The sequence below is a fragment of the Crocodylus siamensis genome, chromosome 4 (genome assembly GCF_052110815.1).
Source record: "Crocodylus siamensis isolate JL-2025a chromosome 4, ASM5211081v1, whole genome shotgun sequence".
In the NCBI taxonomy this organism is placed as follows: domain Eukaryota; kingdom Metazoa; phylum Chordata; order Crocodylia; family Crocodylidae; genus Crocodylus; species Crocodylus siamensis.
The window spans coordinates 82,766,992-82,786,532 of NC_143398.1; the positions used below are offsets into that span (position 1 = coordinate 82,766,992).

Sequence of the window (19,541 nt, forward strand, 5' to 3'; positions counted from 1 at the left end):
AGTGCAGAGTAGGGCTGCAAGGGGCGACCTGAAAGGCTGCATTAGAGTGGTTCAGTGTGGAAGCCCCAGTGAGGGTAGTGAATAGTTGCCTTAGTGAGAGGGCAAAGGTGTAACCCCAGTAAGGGAGCGGTGGAAAGAGCTGAGACTTAGTGAGAAGGCATGCAGTACATGACTGAGGATACTTGGGCAAGCAGAGCCAAAGGCCGAGGGTGGCTCATAAGGGGCCTGGGAAGTCATAGTGGGTAGTTTCATGCACAGAGTAGCAGAACCATGATGGTGAGCTCCAAGGGGAACACAGGTCACAGTGAGGCACTATGCCCGATGGATGTCATCTGTGAGGCATCAGTAATGGAAGGTCACAGCTGTGTGTAAATCCCTTAGCATTGGGTCATAAAAATGAGCAGCCTTCTGCTTATTGCATCAGGTTGATCCCTACAAGTCATGGCAGGTAAGACAGGGCAGACTGTCCTAAACTAAGTGGCGGGCCAGTATGGTGACTGGCCATGAGTAGGCACCTTCATCACACCTAGCAACATGCTGAAGTTGTCATATAGACTACATATTGTACTACATGTAACTCTTTTAAAATTATGCAGAACAGGTGGGAAAGGGAAATGGCATTGGTAAGACATTTGAATCTGTTGTTCAGGTCTGTTTATCCAACTCAAACTCAGGTGGCTACTATATGTAGTGTGGGTCATTCCCAGGGGCAATAAGGGAACCTTGAGTTTCAGTTCATATAATTTCCTTGGAATTCTTCACAGAGACGGAGCTTGTTCCACTAAGGAGGAGGAAGGAGATTCACTTGCTATCCCCAGTATATTTTGGGAATCTTGTTCAGATGTCTGCGTAGAGAACCCTCCCCTCTGCACTGCTGCCTGATCCCCAAGGCTGCCTGCAGCCCACCAACACTTCAGTTGTACAGAAATAGTAACTGTAACTGTAACTGCAGTACTTGCCTGTACATGGAGTGTACACTGGGAGAGGAGAAGGGGGGAAAAGGGAGGCGAGATGATGTTCTATAACACAAGGGGCAAAAAACACATGATGGAAGTCAGACTCAGTTCTTTTTTTCTACTGACATTAATTTTATCACAATGAGGCATATTCTGTGGTCTTTTACCTTGGTCCTAAATGTGGACTAAATCAATGGAGTCAATTTTTGCTACCTTGGATTTCACTGACATAACAGATTGGAATGTGGCCCTATATTTACTTCCGGTGCTTTCTGATTTTTAAAGTGAATAATTCTATAGCACTGCAAAATGGGTGAAGGTTATCTTTACAAACTGTGTGAGTTTTGCCTTGCATTTGAGTAGAGATGATCAAGGCCAGTTCCTAGGCTTACTTTTTTGTGGAGATAGGACCCTACACAAGACCCCTTTGGAGGGGCTTTTGAGAGACCTGGGAGTAGAGCTGGCTGCCTCTCAGAAATACCCACTCCTTCCCCATTCAAGCTTTTGGCATTTGCATGAAACCCTGGAGACACGATACAGTTCACTCAGTTAAAAGAGAATAGAAATATCCTTCTTGAACTGCAGAAATTGTTTTGAAGTGACACATATTATGTTCATTATGCTATTGATGATGTATCCTGGTTGGATAGAATTTTAAATACGTATAGTAGCAGTCAATGACAAAGATGTGCGGTTTATGATGGAGTAGGTCTATTCCAGTGAGTGGGTGTTCACAGAACAATTACATAAGTGTCAGGGTAGTGAGGAACTTCTGACATTCGTGGCAGATAAACTTTTTGCAGTCAGAAATCTCGTAACTGCTGTTCCCTGGCATTTAGCATATACCACTGGTGAAGCGTCTTTAAATTGATTCTTAGGTATTTTACAAAGTATAATATGTTAACACAAGATATTGGAGCAGTTTTTATACTAGAGAAGACAGGAGATTTTCACAGTTGCAGTGAGGAGAACATTTGTGAGAACTGTCTTAAATCAAAAAAGAGGGTGTGAAAGTTATTATCCCATATGCCTGGAATTTACTATAGCAGAGCTAATTACTACCCCGGAATTTAAAGGCCTGTCAGTATTTTCATCATCACACCCACCATCATCACCATTTTTCAAGTTTTAGTTTTCCTATATATATATATTTTAATCTTATTTTCACTCCATAATAATAATGAAATATTGAAGCTGAAATTTGCGTGGGCACCATTGGGGGGGGGGGGAAACCAGTGTACTAAAATGACAGCATTGTCAGAGGAGATCTCTAAAGGCAATATAGGTTAGTGCTGTGGAAGCAAAACAGGCAAATTTTAATTTCAGTCCACAGAGACACCAACTAAGAACTACTAGACTATAATGGACCCCATAGGCAAGACAGTCCTATACTGAGAAGTTGCTCTATTATGTGCTGATTGCTTAGGATCTTTAGGAGGCATCAAATAGCTAGGATTGATCAATAGCCTGGAGTTCTGTTATACCTGGTAACAGGTCTGGTATACCTATAACATGCATCACTATGTCGGGGCTTCAGGGGCCAGGTTCAGGAACTGCTGTGCCAATTTTACACCAGTTGGAGACTTCTTTCTGACAAACAAAACCATGCTGCAGACATTCAGCTGCCTTCAAGTCAATACTTTCAACCTGCCCCTTCTGCTGTCCTCCCAACATATAGGCAGACATCAGCACGTTGTGCTGATATATCTCGCCACTGCACCATTTGAACAAGAAGTTTTTGCACCTTTTCCTCATCTATTTCTTGGGGTCACTAGCGCTTGTTTTTTATCCCCAGATGTTTCCAATAAGACATCCTTCAAGCTGATACCAATGTTCATCACATGAAGGAAGAGGGGGGTAAGTAATAATAAAGTATATCCAAGATCAGGGGGGAAAAAAGAACTGGGGACTGTGAAATACACCAAAGATGGAAATGGGATAGGTGGATGACAGTGAAGCTATCCTAGGAAATGGAAGTTTTATTAGAAACTACTCAGTGGGCATGTCTACATGAGATGCTACTGTGCAGCAGCAATGAGCTACTGCGCAGTAGCATTTGCAGGCACTAACCGTGATGCAATGCTATCGTGCAGTAGTAGTAAGCTACTGCACAGTAGCTTATTTCTACTGCGGAGTAATGTCTGGGAAAAAAACGTGTGGGGATGCTACAACACAGTCACGCCAGACACTGCATAGTCATTTTAGTACTTGTTTATGCAAGTACTAAATGACTGTGCAACAACAACTGCGCGGTCCATTGCTCATGTAGATGTGGCCAGTGAAGAGCAGCTGAGGAAATTACTAAGGGAAGTATTTACAGGCAGCCACCTCATAAGACCTATCACCATGGTGGAAACTTAAGATGATGACATGTGAGAAGGCAGCAGAAATGTGCATCTGAGCAGTAGGATGGACTAACTGAGCCTTGAGGTCTCCTCCAGCCCTATGAGTTTATAACTAGATGGAGTACCAATCAAAGCACTGGGCCATGAGAGAAATGATGACAACGTTCTTTGAGTTAATCCTCTGAGCTGCAAAAGCATGCGTGAGAAGAGGATGAGAGCACTGATCTAGGTTTTCAAGACTAAAGGGTATGCACAATGAAGTAATGATCAACCCATCAAATTAATGAGTCTACACAATGAAATGTCTGGATAGAGTTATCAGGAAAAGACGTCGGGAGGAATTGGAGCATCAAATAAACAATAGTGCATTGAACAGGACCAACATTGGAAATGGTGGGGGGGGGTGATCGCTTCACTGTCTTCTGCGTACCATCCTGTTCCTTACTTTCCAATCTGAGGAAAATGTACTTTTGGAATTAATTTTAAAAAGTTTTTTGTTTTTTGCTTCCTGGGAAAATGCTAACTCTTTTACATCTTTATGTGTTCTTGTTAAGCTAAACACTCTCCTCAGAGGACTCATGTAGTCAGCAACGTTTTGATATCTACCCTTTGGACCAGATATACTGTTCTAGCATTCTCACAGCAGAGAGACTCTCTGATAGCAGCCTTCTGGGCAGTGATGAGTATCGATGCTGAATGTGATATGTCCAGCAAAACAAGTTACAAGCATTTTAAATTGCCTGTGCCTTCTGGATGGCCAGAGAAAACCCATGCAGTAAATTATTACTAATTAAGAGGGTATTCAGGTATCTATAAATAACAACCACTTGCCTCGTAGATTCTGTTGTTGTCCAGTGAAAGCAGATCTCTCCCCAAATGAAAGCAGATCTCACTTTGGAAAGCCTTGACTCCTTCCCAGTAATGCACTGACCCAGCATTATTAATTACTGATCAACAATGCCAGAAAACCTTATGTCACAGAGGGAAAATATCAGATTGGCATGTTGCAGACTGGAAGGAATAAGATCTCAGTTCTGCCAGCAAAAGCAGGCCCATATGCACCAGCAATCATGCCTGCATTCAAAACTCACTAGCTTTTCAGCCCTGTTACTCACCTATAACATGACACTAGCCACACATTGCAGTCCCCCAAACCACATGTATCAGGGTCTTCCCTTCCTGCTCCTCTTTTGTTGGCACTCGGGTTCAGTCTCCCCACCATCCACATGATCCACAGGTTCTATGGGTGAGCAGCCTTTCCAGAGCCTTCAAAACTAGACAGTTTGTTCCCTGTTTGTCAGATACCCTATAAGTCTTTCACTTCATTGCATGGTTTCTTCATGGAATATATTGTCTCAGAAGCACGGGGCAAATTCTGGTTCCTGCCATCAGAAAGGCCATCAAAGATTCTCTAAGGACCTTGAAATCATATTGCCTGCAGTTCAGAACAACTTGGATGCTTTTCCACTTGAGATAAGTAGCAAAGTCTCAAGCTGCCCTAGCTGAGCTCTTTTGTTGTACAGATTTAGCAGGTTAGTGAGGTTCCAGCCCTTTGGACAGTGAAAAGTATCCAAGTGGCATGGCTGAGTGGTATGTGTAGCAGAACAAGTTTTGTTCATTTTACGCTTGCCTATGGCTTCCGGATGGCCAAAAAAGGCCTGTGGATTATTTTACTGGGTAAGTTCCAAAGACTTATTTACAAATAATGAAATTCAGAACACGCTCTGTGGGATCTAATGACATAGTTATGGAAGGAGGGAGGACTGGATGTACTAGCAACAGTAGTATTGATTGGGTGTGCTTGTCCACAAAGCAAATTAACCATGATTAGCAACCTACAGATACCACAAAATGTATAACGAGGCTTCTGACAATGACAGCGATCAGGATTCAGTTATGAACCTTGTGTCTTTTGGGTAAAAACCTGTTCTTTAGTCAGGTATGCTCCTGACTAATTAATGTGGGTTACTGGTCGCTGACTGGTATCGGGGAAGGTGGGGGGAGGGGCACTTGCCCCCCCCAAACTCAAAAGGCACCAGACACCCATGAATATGTGCAAGGCAAATTGCTTACATCCAATGAGCTAAACAAAGGGACACTCAGTGCCTCATTTTCCTGTTCCTCTCCTGGATTTATCTAAAGTCTCAAGTAGCAGGGTGCATGCCACAATATCAAAATCAACACTATAAACTGTTAGCTGAGCTGTCACATATGCAAATGTTAAGGTGAAATAAGCAGGAGATCACACATATCCAGGAGCTCTATATGATCACTTATATACTCAGATACTAGTCTATCAGGGTACAGAGGGACGTAACTAACAATTGTATTGATACCAAAGAACACTGCTATAAGCTGTTATGAGGTGACTGTTATGTCTGCATGATACAAAGCTATTGCATCTTTAAACATGCTTCATTCAGGGTCAGAGTTAGTGTGATTTTCCTGACGTGTATTGCTACATGTAGATGCAATAGTCAGATCATAATGGTGGATATATGCTCTCAAGTGGCAACTCTCCCAGCTTTTTAAAGCCATTAAAAGATATATTTGTCCATATCTTCACCCTCTTTGGAAGAAGACTAGCTTGATACACCAATCTGATACTTTGGGGATGATTTGAGTAACATAATCAACTACCTCAGGCCACAGGAGACTCTGAATAGGGCTATTTGTGTTTCTGGTAAAATTGGAAGACAACTCTGTATGTATTGCATCAATATCCTTTGATAGCAACTGTTATATCTTATGTAAACTGACCTGGTTCCAGATGCAATAAATACTGTTTGCAAAAGCATTACTTAATAATTAAAATATCAATAAAATTAGTAATTTTCATACACACACATGCTCGCATGCATAGTATCCAGTGATATGAAAGTCATGTTTTAGCATTAAGCTTTACAACATCCCTGTGAATATGTCTATACCTTTTTTTTTTAAAACTTAGGTGATGTAGCAAGGAAATGTCAATGTCAGGACTAGGACCAAAGAGTGCTGATTTCCAGCACAGTACTCTAACCAAAGTCCTTAAGTGTTTCCAACAAAGGCACCGCAAAAATATACTCTATATTACTATAGAAGAAAATGAGTGAACTTAGAAAGACATGAATCTAGAGACTGTTACCCACAACCTCTGATTAATTAATTTGGTGCTTAAAACTGATTGCATGCCCTGGTCATTTATCAAGCTGCGTGTAGCATTACTGCCTGTAAAAAAGTAGAAAGGAAAAAACGAATTCCTAACCTTTGTTTAGAAGAGATTAAATAAGTAAGAGATGAAATAAGTAAGAGCTGTAAGAACTGACTGTTCGTAGTGGGGGAGAATCTCTTTCATCAGGTGTCACTGAACTCTGGCTTTGGTTAGATTGGAGCAAAGCCAAGCAGGAAGTGGAGATTGCGGGACCAGAGGTAAAAGTCTAATATAAGGCGTAATCAGTATCTGTATCTGAGAACAGCCTGTCCTTCTCAGCAGCAGTTCTGTTCTTGATTTCAGCTACAGAATGGAGAAGAAAAGCTTGCACAAAAGTTTTTCCACTGACCATTTACATTTAGTTCTCTGTAATCTATGTATAGCAAGGCCAGATTCTGGTGTGGCAGAGTGGTTGTCTTGGTTTTACCTCTGGGTGAGAGGGCACTAAAAACCTTGTTGTCTCCGTAGTGCACAGAGCCCAGGCCCTCTTCAAATGTGAAGAGTTCTGGATTGAACTAATTGGTGCTATGGCTTCAGCAGAAAGAGTAGCAGCAAGACCTCCTCCACACCTGGCAGTTATGAGATAGCTACAGTGGGGGAAGCACTGGCTATGCTTGCTGAACAGCACCAGTGTCTCTAGCTAGGTACAGACATTCAAAAAGCTTGAGGCAGAATTGATCTAAGTAATGTGGTTTTCTGTAAGAGGTATACTTTAGATTGGTAGCAAACAAAACACACACTTGCCCTTTGGTGGGGGCTAAATCTTAGACTAGGTTCTGCCATTTTTAAACCAGTCTACGTGTGCCAAACTTTTGTGATGGGTATAGACTGGCTTACAATCACTTATACCCGTAAAAGCGTAATATCTGTACCTGGTCTCTGTCTCCTTTTCTGCCCTCAGTCTTTAAAAGTAACCTGCTTTTAAAGACAAAACGATTTTAGGGCTAAGTGCAGACTGTCAAAGGAAAAGTACAGAGAGCCAAAAAGCCCAAGGCTGAATTGATTCAATCTTCACACGTTAGTCTAAGCTGCGCAGACTGAACTGAAAAACAAGTGAACATTCACTTTTGATTCTGGAAATGCAGCTTTATGCCTGAAGTGGCCCAGGCCAGAAACGAGGGGGCACTAAAGTATGACCCCCTGCTTGGCTGGAGCAGACAGCTTGGGCCAATGCTAAGTGCCCATCCACCCTGTGAGGGGGGAGTTTGCAGGGGAGGTCCAAAGCATCCTGGGATGCTGGGAGACTGTGAGTTAACCTGAATCTGGGGCGGGATCTGGGACAGAAGTTCAATAAACTATTTTAACCTAAATTAGTTAAGTCTGATTCTACATCCATCCAGATGTATCTTAAACCAGTTTGGGCCATTTTGAAAGCAGTTTATGTGCACTGAAATTCTGCTGTGTTACGGGTTTGAAGTGGTTTCGAATCACTTATGCCAGTTTATGTGTAATTTCTGTCCCTACCAAAAAGCCTGAGGCTGAATTGATTCAATTTTCACAGATTAGACTAAGCTGTGGAGCTTGAACTGATAAGCAAGTGAATAGACATTCACTTTTTATTGTGGAAATGCAGCCACATGCCTGCAGTGACCTAGGCTAGAAGCCAGGGGGTGGTAGAGCATGCTGCCTTGCTCTGCTGCAGACTAAGGCTAGGCCATCCATCTTGGTGGGGAGCAGTGGGGCTTTGCCAAGGAGGCACAATGCATTCTGGGATGCAGGGGGACTGTGAGTTAATTTTAATTTGGAGAGGATCTGGGAAGTTCAATAAACTAATTTAAAACAAATTAGTTAAGTTTGATACTATATCATCCAGGTTTATCTTAAACTAGTTTTGGCTATTTTGAAAGAGGTTTATGTGGACTGAACTTTTGTTGTGTCATGGATTTGAACCAGTTTCTGATCACTTTCATTGGTTTATGTGTGATTTCTGTCCCTAGCCAGAAGTCTCCAGTCAGTGCATGTCTTCTTCTCCCCAGCCAGTGCAGTTTTGTAGGAGCCATAATTTAGTTTTAATTTCTATGTCTGAGGACACAGAACATTCATCTTTAAGGGCAAACTTATAAAAAATGTGCCACTGAAGTCCCAACTATGACACGGAGGGCTTAACTGGCATATGCCATGTGCTGGCTCTTTTAACAGAAGAGAATGTCACCCTTGAAGAATTTAGGAGAAAGTGCAACTGTCAGTGCCCAAAAATCACACCAAAAAGTTTTGTCATGCAAAAAATGACATTTGTAGGAAAGAAAAAATCGTCCATATGGTTATACAGATTATCTCTACTCCCCCGCAAGGAATGACTTAGACGATGATAATAATATTCATCCTGATCATCTGTTTTGTAACAGGATATTTGTCTCAAGCTTAAGAGTGTCATCATTTTTTTTTGAGGAGAAAAAAAAGATTATGAGCCAGGAAGTCAGCCATTGCAACAGGATGTTGATGCTGTTGCAGAGGGTCTAGAGAGCATATCTTTGAATGCTAACAATCCATTAGAATTTCTGGAAAATAAAAGTGGGACAAACCTTCAGTAGGTGTAAATCAGTGGAATTTTACTTGAGTCAGTGAAATCTTCTGATTCACACTAGCCTAGGACCTACTTATACCATCTCAAATCACCTTGCTGAAACTCCAGTCCTAAATAAATAAGCATGACAATATCAAAGCTCTCTGCTTCAAAGATCAGTATTAATAGCTTCAGTGAGCTTAACAGCATTGATTTAAAGCACCTGTGCTTCTGAAAGTTAGGTCATTATCCATTTTTTATCACTTGCACAGGAAGCCGTTTTAGGCTTAATGTTATTTATCCAGCTGGACATATTGACTTTGACTTAGATCAAAGCAGTTGGTCTGGGGATTGCACAACATCTTTTTAGAGTGAGGACTGTCGGGGTAAATTTCTCAAATCCTAACACTATGATTTATGATAATTTTGTAGTCAAGTTTAGCGCCAGGAATCACGCAAAAACACTTTCTCTTAACGGACTGGAAGGCAGTGGTACTGTTAAACATACATACTGTATTAAGAATTACACTTTCTAGAGTATAACAGTGCACAAAGTACCAAAGACCAGCTTGTAATTTAGCTTTTTTTATATGAGCAAATGAGCTCAAAAAGTAGATGCAGATTTGCTTAAGATGCCACTTTTAGAAAAAGTATCAAGAGATCTATCAAGAAAAGGGAATAACTGAATTTTAAAAATACATACAATGATTTTCTATGATCTTATGACCTAAAAATCACAGCATGTCACTGTGCCTCAATTTTCCTAACTATGAAATAGGTCTAAGGGTCCTGCAAAATTTTATGAAGTGCTATTTGAAGTGTTTAGATAAAAAAAGTGTCCTGTAAGAGCTTGATGATAATATTAGTCACTTAGACTCTATGCTTCTCTGTTCTACGTCCCTATCTGTAAAATAAGAATAATGGCCCCTCCTGACTTCACAAGGATGCTGTTAAGATAAATACATTAATGTTTTTGAAGCTACCAATAGTGGAGGACTTATAAGGGTCTAAAGTAGATTCATAGATTCATAGATTCATAGGTGCTAGGGTCGGAAGGGACCTCAATAGATCATCGAGTCCGACCCCCTGCATAAGCAGGAAAGAGTGCTGGGCCTACATTACCCCAGCTAGATACACATCCAACCTTCTCTTGAATACCCCCAGGGTAGGGGAGAGCACCACCTCCCTTGGGAGCCCGTTCCAGAGCTTGGCCACTCGAACTGTGAAGAAGTTCCTCCTAATATCTAATCTAAATCTGCTCTCCTCCAGCTTGTGGCCATTATTTCTTGTAACCCCCGGGGGCGCCTTGGTGAATAAATACTCACCAATTCCCTTCTGTGCCCCCCTGACGAACTTATAGGCAGCCACCAGGTCGCCTCTCAACCTTCTCTTGCGGAGGCTGAAAAGGTCCAGTTTCTCTAATCTCTCCTCATAGGGCTTGGCCTGCAGGCCCTTAACCATACGAGTGGCCCTTCTCTGGACCCTCTCCAGGTTATCCGCATCTTTCTTGAAGTGCGGCGCCCAGAATTGCACGCAGTACTCCAGCTGCGGTCTGACCAGCGCCCGATAGAGGGGAAGTATCACCTCCTTGGACCTATTTGTCATGCATCTGCTGATGCACGATAAAGTGCCATTGGCTTTTCTGATGGTTTCGTCACACTGCCGACTCATGTTCATCTTGGAGTCCAAGATCCCTTTCCACTTCCGTGCCACCCAGCAGGTCATTTCCTAGGCTGTAGGTGTGCTGGACATTTTTCCTCCCTAGATGCAGCACTTTGCATTTCTCCTTGTTGAACTGCATTCTGTTGTTTTCTGCCCACTTGTCTAACCTGTCCAGGTCTGCTTGCAGCTGTTCCCTGCCCTCCGGCGTGTCCACTTCGCCCCATAGCTTAGTGTCATCTGCAAACTTGGACAGAGTACATTTCACCCCCTTGTCCAAGTCGCTGATGAAGACATTAAAGAGTATCGGTCCAAGCACCGAGCCCTGCAGGACCCCACTGCCCACACTCTTCCAGGTCGAAACCGACCCATCCACCACAACTCTCTGGGTGCGACCCTCCAGCCAATTCTCCACCCACCGGACTGTGCAGTCATCCAAGTCACAGCCCCTTAACTTGTTCACCAGTATGGGGTGGGATACCGTGTCAAAGGCCTTCCTGAAGTCCAAGTATACGACATCCACCCCTCCTCCTGCGTCGAGGCGTTTTGTGACCTGGTCATAAAAAGAGACTAGATTGGTCAGGCACGATCTACCTGCCACGAACCCGTGCTGGTTTCCCCTCAGCATAATTTGTCCTGCCGGGCTCTCACAAATGTGAGCCTTGATAATTTTCTCAAAGATTTTGCCAAGGATGGAGGTGAGACTGACTGGCCTATAGTTACCCGGGTCCTCCTTCCTCCCCTTCTTGAAAATGGGAACCACATTGGCCCTTTTCCAGTCCTCCGGGACTTGACCCGTGCGCCACGAGCGTTCAAATATTCCCGCCAGTGGCTCTGCAATGATGTCGGCCAGTGCCTTCAGTACCCTCGGATGGAGCTCATCCGGGCCTGCCGACTTAAAGGCATCCAGTTCCTCCAAGTGACCCTGCACCACCTCAGGGTCCACGCATGGAAGTCTGGTGCCTTGCTGCTGCCTCCCTACACTCCCAGTGAGAGACTTGTCATGCCTCTCACTTAGGAACACTGAGGCATGTATGTAGATACATACAAAATCAGTTATAACAAAGGGGTGCCTGAGCTTCACTATAGTTCCTCTATGCATAGATCAGCAAACATATGTAGTATTGCACACAGTTATGTAGTAAGTCTTATTACTGCGAGGCTCTGACTTTCAAAGCCAGACCAGGGCTTTTGGAAGCCAAGTTTTATATTATGACTTCCAAAGCTGTGAGGTGGCTTTGAAAATTCCAGTGTCTATACAAGTAAGGAACTTTTGGTAGGGGTCCTGAAAGCAGGATAAAATCAAGCACTTGAGCAGACCAGTCTTTGACTTTTGACCCACGTTCCCATTGATGCCCTTCATCCGTACCTGTGAGCAGTTAGCTGGAATTCTGTTGTACTTAACTCACTCAAGAAGTCAGTCCTTAAGGAGCAAGGTTGCAAATTCCTCCAAGGTAAATAATGCTACCAGCAGCACTCCAGGAATCTGTGGTAGTTTCAGGGTTTTGTTGTTCTGTTTTTAAACTAGCAGCCTTCCTTCTGAATGCATTAAACTCCCAAAGCAGATGCTCCGTATTGCTAGGCTGCGTGGATATGATCTGTTCCACACAGAGTTCAGTGCTGTAAAGATGTTCCATGGGGTTTCCCTTTCTTTCATTTCTGATGGAACCATTTGTGTGTGGGGGGGAGGATGCCAGCAAACAAACAAACAAAAATATTCTAGGTTTTGATTGCATGGCTCAAGCATTCAGGATGATTAAACAGGAGCTGGGCTGAGACATCCAGAAATGACTGCTTTCTTAACAAGACAGGAACTTTGGTCTGAAAACAGGATGACCTGCTGCAAAAGACGCCAGCAAATCCGCATAGAGCTTTAGCAAAAAGCAAGCAGGGTGCCTCAGTGTGCTTTAAAACAACACAAAACTAAACAATGCTCAACAATAGAAGGTCACCTAAGGTAAACAGGAGAAGAACACTTGACACTGTGAGCAGCCTGGAACTGTTCTGATCTGACAATGTGATATGGAAACTGAAAGGAAAGATTTCTTAACGTTCCAGAGTACAAACTGGCTGCACAAATCCAGTGTCAGTTCATCTTGGTCTGGCAGATTTCAATGTGTTTTTATAACGGTAACAGAACCGAGTCTGTTGGAACATAGTGTGGGCTCCATAGGTTTAATCGACTTACATGTGCAAAGCACACACACACCGGCTGTGGATATTTTGAATTAGCTTGAAATGAAGGTTTAAAAGACATTTTGAATTGAAAAGTGCATTGCCTGAAGATACCATTATTAGTACTCTGTAATTAATTTGGTGTCTTCTGCCTACTGATCACTCTGAGTATTGTTTGTATTGCAATGTTGCCAGCTTTTCTGTAATATTAGTGTGCATTTCACAATAGTTCCTATTGTACTTAAAGCCCCAGCTCCTAGACTCATGTGATCTCATGAGAAGGTCTTCTACTTACAAAAGAAAGCAATTATCTAGCCTGCATGGTTACGGAGAGAAGCCTGAAAACATGACACCAATATACCTTAAAACCTAAGAAAATAACAGAAATAAACTGAATCCAAAATGCATTATTATATTTTTTTTTAATCTTGTGGGGGGGGGGTTGTTTGCAAGTTGCACACTTTTTTGAGAGCTGACGCAGGATTTTTGAATGTGGGGGCTTGCAATAATTATCTTTTTATTTGTCAGTGATTCTGCAAATAATCTTAGGCTGACCACAAGCATACAGTTATCTTCATCAATCCATCAAGTGCACTACATTTGCTGTGTCTACATGATACGCTGACTGTACTTGTTAACGTACAGTCATTTAGTACTTATAGAAACAAATAACTGAGTTACTGTGTAGGAGCACTGATGAAAGTCTTTTTTGTGATGCTACTGCGCAGTAGTCTAATACTAATAGCAGCGGCTAATAGTAGCATCACATCATGGTTTTTGCCACATGATGCTACTACGAATAAGTATCAGACTACTGCACAGTCAGCGTCTTGTGTAGACAGCGCCACTGAGCGGTGGCTTCAGGATCAGGCCCTTAAATTTCAAGTTCCTTTAGTGTAGTCCCCTACCCTTCTCCTTGTTCTTCTTAGGGCTGAACATAATCCCAGTATTGTCTTAAAAATAACTGTAAGCTACCTTCTGTGTGCCCAGCTGTGGGTTCAGCAAGACTTTATATGACCTGGCGTGAACATTAGCTTAAAGATTCAGCTTCTGTGAACAAGAGAGCAATTTATAAGGTGAAGAATATTTTAAATAAATACTGTAGGGATTATACTATTATAAACGAGGGAGAACAGTAGAGAAGAATGGATAATAAGTTATCAGCAACTTCTTGTCTCTTAACTATTTTAATCAGAATACATTTTCAAATTTATCAGATAAGAAGTTCAAATAAATGCACCCCTGCATATATATAGGTATGTTTATATCAATACCTAAATGTTAAATTCTTACAGGCTACAGTCTCTGTTTCCAGGATTAGAATTAGATTGGTTTTGTGTCATCATGCTGCTTCCCAGAGATGCTCCAACTTGGTAGAGGTTGCTTTTGAGTTGCATAATAATAAAAACCCACATTTTCCCCCTACTAAGTCCTGCTTATTGACCAAATGCTATGCAGTTGACAAACAGCAGTTTCATTTCAAGTACTAAAGGCACAGGCATTTGTAGGACATACATACTAATGAATATATTTCAGTGCATGACACCCTGTCCTTTCAAATATAGAAGTTCCTTTATTTGGAGATTAGGTCCACAAATCTAGTGTTAAATGTTCCGCTGCTACCTCCATTTGCAAACATGGATGTTTCCACACACAAAATATTTCTGCTTACTCTCATATACATAATAGAGAACACTTTTCCACACCAAAACCATTTGCTCTTAGCTTGGCATGTTTGGTGGGGTTTGGTGTATAGTAATTGCACCATTTGAGGCCGGGGTCATTCAATATTTGTGTGCCCGAATAGTTTATGTGGGTAAAGTTATGTATGCACAAAATGGGAGGTCTGGGGTCTCTAGTTTTGGTTTTTTTTAATGTTGCATTTCTGTAACAGAGGGCCTCCTTGTTCCTTTAAGACAGGGGTAGGCAATTATTTCAGCTAGGGGGCCACTTAACAAGTTTTGGTGAGCTGTCAAAGGCCGCAAGGGTAACCCTACTCCTTGACAGGTGCCCCAACCCTGGTTACCCAAATCAAACATCGACAATACAATTTTTTAACTTTATTTTTAAACAATTGTCTTGATTTATGTGTGTTTGTGTTGTGTGTATAGAGGTGATTGCATAATAGCTCAAATTGAAGTCTTTCTCGTATATATTCAGGGTGCGGAGTGTGGGGGTATGGGTGGGTGGGTGGGGGGTTTGTGGAAGGAGCTGTAGGTGTGTGTGTGGATTTGTGTGTATTGGGGTGTGGGGGAGGGTGTGGGGGTATGTGTGGATCTAGGTGAGTGGGCATAGGGGATTTGTGGGGGGGTGTTTGTGGGGACATATGAGCGTGTGTATGGGTGGGCATGGGGGGCTATGAAGTGTGTGGAGGGGAAGGGTGGCTGGAGTTGTTTGTGGGGGAGTGGGTGTGGGTACATATGTGTGATGGGGTGTGTGCACATAGCAGTGAGGGCTCCCAAAGAAGTGCACAGGTGGGCATGTGGTGGAGGGGTGCACGTGAAGGGAGGTGTGGGGTTTGTAGGAGGTGTGGGAGAGGGTGTGGGTGGGTATGGTGTTTGTGGGGTGCATGATTGTGTGTGGGGGAGGGTGTGATTGTGGAGTTTGAAGGGGAGGGTTTATGGGTATGGCGAGGTGTGCATGGGAATCCCCACTCTCCCCGCATGTCCCCCTGTGCTGGTTAGCACCTACTCCTGCCCTGCAAAAGCCTGGAGCCTATGTGCCCTGCAGTGCCTCCCCACCACCACCAACAGCGTACAACACCAGCCCTACCACATGCCCATTCTGGACTCACTACCACAAGAGTGGATCAACCAGAACCTGCATACACAGCCCTGACCTCAGCCCACTCTGTGCCTGCTTTCCACTGCCCCCCATGGCATGTCCTGCAGCCTCTGGGCATGCAGTGGGGCTAGGGCATCTCCGTGGCTGAACTGCCTTTCTAGACAGCCTAAGCAATGGCAGCTCCTTCCCACTGCCACTGCCACTGGCCCCAGTCCAGCCATACTGGTAGGGACATGCGTACACAGCCCTGACCTGACCCGCCCTGCACCCACTCCAGATTTGCCTATGCTAAGCAGCAGTGGCAGCCAGGCAGAAACTGTTGCTCAAGGGGCAGGCTGAAGGCTCTAGTGAGTATTGAGCCCAGAGCAGGCATAGTGCAAGGCAGCAGCCACACAGGGGCCAGGGGCCTAGTGCCTGAGGAGGCATTTTGAGAGACAGGTGCCAGGGGCCTGGCACCAGAGAGAGGTGCAGCCACATGGGGGCCAGGGGCCCAGTTGACAGGAGGCAGGGGCCCAATGGCTGAAAACAACAAGCAAGAGCTTGTGCCTCAGAGCCAGGTCTGATACAGTGGGCCCAGGCCAGAAGGCCTAGCAAGATTAAAGGGGCAGAGGCTAAGGAGGCCATACCCCCAACAGAGGAAACAACATTACAGTATCACCTGCAAGGCATGGGGCATGGTGTAGGGGAGGATTAGGAGCCATGCTTAAAGCTCTGGGTGCCCTGTAGGGTACAGTTAACCAATGAGGTCCAGTGATGGGTCTGAGGACCAATGAGGACTAGTATGGTGCTGGGGACTTTAGCGGGAGTTCCAGTGGAACCAGGGCCATGCAAAGGCTTGTGGGCAGCCTCCCAATTTATCATTATACCATCCAGGTGCAGCAAGTGAGACGGGAAGGCGCTCTTGGGGCGGAGTGGGGCACGGTTGCAGAGTCACCAATGGGCATCACGGCCACCCCTAGACAACAGTGTGCTACACTTACATAATAGTGACATAAAATTACTGCCCCCCTGGCCTCCGGCATTAGCCAATATTTTAAGCCTTGTTGATTTGTTTCCATTGAGATGAGATACTGAGGATACAAGTCAAGTATTTCTTTTAGGGCAACCTTGTTTCATTACAAAGAATGCACACAAATGGTAGAATCTTATTTCACTTTACACAAAAAAATCACAGTTTTCCAGCTAGCATTTTTGGCACTGGTACACAGTTTGAAGCCCTATTCCATATGCAATGTGGACATGCAAGTGGTTGGACAGGTATGCAGCTTCATATGTGCCTGAGGGTAAATCCCAAAGCTGTTGCTTGCAAAAATGAGAAAAAGAGGACCCCTCCATGTTTTTAACTCAATAACTGTGTGGCTAGAGCACTTGCTAAGTGGAAGACAGCTTCTAGGCACCTCTAGTGGGACACTAAGGTGCCAGCTACTCTCAGAGCAGAGTCAGGAACCCAGGTGCCAGTTGTCGTGACAACCGGTTAAGGAGGCAATTGGCTGCACCTGCACCTAGTCAGCTGACAGGCAGGGCCTGGCTCCCACATAAATCCCAGGCCTGAGGCCAGTTCCCTGCTGGCAGCCAAGGGGGAGGGGAGCTCTGCTGGAGCAAGCAAAGGGGAGAGGCCTGACTGTAGGAGCAGCTCCTGATGCTGTTATGGGATGGAGTATTCCCTGGTAGGGATTGAATGATGTTTTAGCTGGGTGGCTTGGATTTTTGTTATAGCCCAGGGGCTTGTGTTTTGTTTGCTTTTTGACTGGCGGTTTGGGTGAAGCTATTAGGGGATGGAGGAGGCCTCAGAGGGAATCCGCAGCAGCGTGGGAACCCCAGTCCCAGAGACAGGGGGCAGTGAGCACCAGTGAGGCACGCTGTGAGACAGGGCCACGGAGAGCCCAAGCGCCAGATAGGGCTGTGGAGAGCCTGAGCACCAGGAAGGCACAGAGTGAGACAGGGCTGTGGAAAGCCCAGGGAGGACAAGGGGAGGGCCATATTACAACAAGGCCCAGATCAAACCACATCAGTATCATCTGAGATGCTTGGGCTGCGGTGTAGGGAAGGAAAAGGAGCTGCAGATAGCACCCCCTGGCACCGGGGTAATAAATGGGCAGCCTCCTGCTAATTAACATGCACTAATTAATTAAGATCAAGGCATGGCAGGAAAGAAGGCAGGCGGTTGGCCCATAACCGGAGGGCAGGGTCACTGATACAGACTCCAGAAGAGGCACTCCTGTCACAGCACCCCTCACCCACATATGTTTTGAACACACATTTCTCTGACTTCCTTAGTAGTGCTCTAACTAGCAGGCCACAGGTCAGGCATTATTTAATTCCCTCTCTGGGCTTCCTCTCAAAGCAGAGTAACTGCATCTTGCATTTAATAATTATGAGATAAAAAAGACAGAGAGTAGTGTAGCAGGGAAATTTCTGTCTCATTGGGAGCAAGGGTGCAGGCTAGAACTCATGACGTGTGTCCCCTTGCAGGGCAGCAGCTCTCTCATTGATGGCTCTAATTTGTATAATGTGAATGTAATGAGTGTAACAGCAGTTGAACCAAGGGCAGTCTGCAGAGCTCTGATGTCTGATCATTTGGACTGCAACTCCCAGACACCCCCAGGGTCTGGGAGGGGGGGCAAAGGAAAAAGGAAGATGAAGCTTGAGTCTGGAGTAAGGAGAACAGAGAACAGCGTGCATGGTCAGCCCTACACAGAGGAGTGCACAGTGGAGCTGGAGATCTCGCTGGCTTGGTCAGCCAGGACTGTGGACTGAAGAAGCTGGACTCAGACCTGGGGGTACCTTGGGCTGCTGTTTGAGTGCTCCAGGAACTAAAGGCTTATTTGAGGACACCGCTGGAGATGTGGCGGGAAATTAAAGTGCTGAGTACATGTTACCAGAGTGCTGATATTTCTTTATCTTTTACCTGTTCTCTCCCTTTGGCCCAGTGGTTTGTGACAAACCTCTATAATTTTTGGTATAATACTAGGACCTCCCCCTTGCTTCTTTTGCCAGTTTTTAGGGCTGCAGGGTTGGTTCACTTGTTTCCTTCGTTTTGGCCCTGTATAGCTCCCAGGGGGGCAGTTTCAAAGAGAAGGCTGGAGACAGACTGTCTAGCACCTAACCTGTGACTTGGTAGTTAGTATAGGCGACTCCTAGGGGGAGTACGGGTTTCTCGTATTCCCCCCTTTCTCATATGCCGCTGGCTTCTGCAGGCCGCTTGCCACCTGCCCCCACCCTTGATGCTGCCACTGCCAGCTGAGGATAGTCCCCACTTGCCACTCATTGCCCCACCCCCCCCGCATCGATCACTACCCCTGCCCCTTACTAAATGGAGCTTTGTGTTGGAGAACAGTGGCTCATATTTTGCATAGGGATTTAAGCTTGAAACTAGATGACTGGGTTGTAGCTACAGGGGAGATCTGGAGGCACCAGAAGGGGGCCTGGTAGGGCACCTGATATAAGGCAGCCTAGCCTGGGTCAAGGACCAGAGTGCTAGGGGCTGGAGAGGCAAGCAGTCTGGCTTGAGGGCAAGGACCAGAGGGCTGAGGATGGGAGAAGCAAGTTGCCCAGCCTGGAGTAAGGCACCAGAGGGCCCAGAGCAAAGGATACAAGGGCTTGGGGCCTGGAGATGCAGAAAACCAACAGGGCTGAGACCGAGAGAGCTGGGCCTAAATCAGTGGGCCAGGGCTGGAGGTCTGCAGCCAGAGGAAAGGGAGGCTAAAGGCAAGAGGCCTGAGAGCTCTACCAGGGACAGGATGACGTGCAGAGTAACATCTGCATGGTATGGGATGGCTGTAGGGGTGAACGGGGGCCACAAATGTAGCCTAAGGTGAGCAGCATGTAAGGAACTAAAGGAGAGAGAGAGGGAGAAAGAGAGCACCTTAGAGTCACCAGCCTCTGATGGCAGTTTCCCCTCCTAATCTTTTATAACAAGACATGGC

At 44.9% G+C, this 19,541-nt stretch overlaps 1 long non-coding RNA gene across 2 annotated transcripts in view; it reads left to right on the forward strand.

The window, feature by feature from the left end:
- Nucleotides 1-19,541, forward strand: part of LOC149865918 (uncharacterized) — a 66,253-nt gene that overhangs the window by 12,174 nt on the left and 34,538 nt on the right. Inside the window, exons 2-3 of one of the 2 annotated variants that reach the window (XR_016441807.1) lie at nt 2,752-2,813; nt 3,856-6,061. This is a non-coding gene — a long non-coding RNA (uncharacterized LOC149865918). Of the gene's footprint in view, nt 1-2,751; nt 2,814-3,855; nt 6,062-19,541 lie in introns of those variants that run through there. The other variant, XR_016441806.1, reaches the window with a different exon arrangement.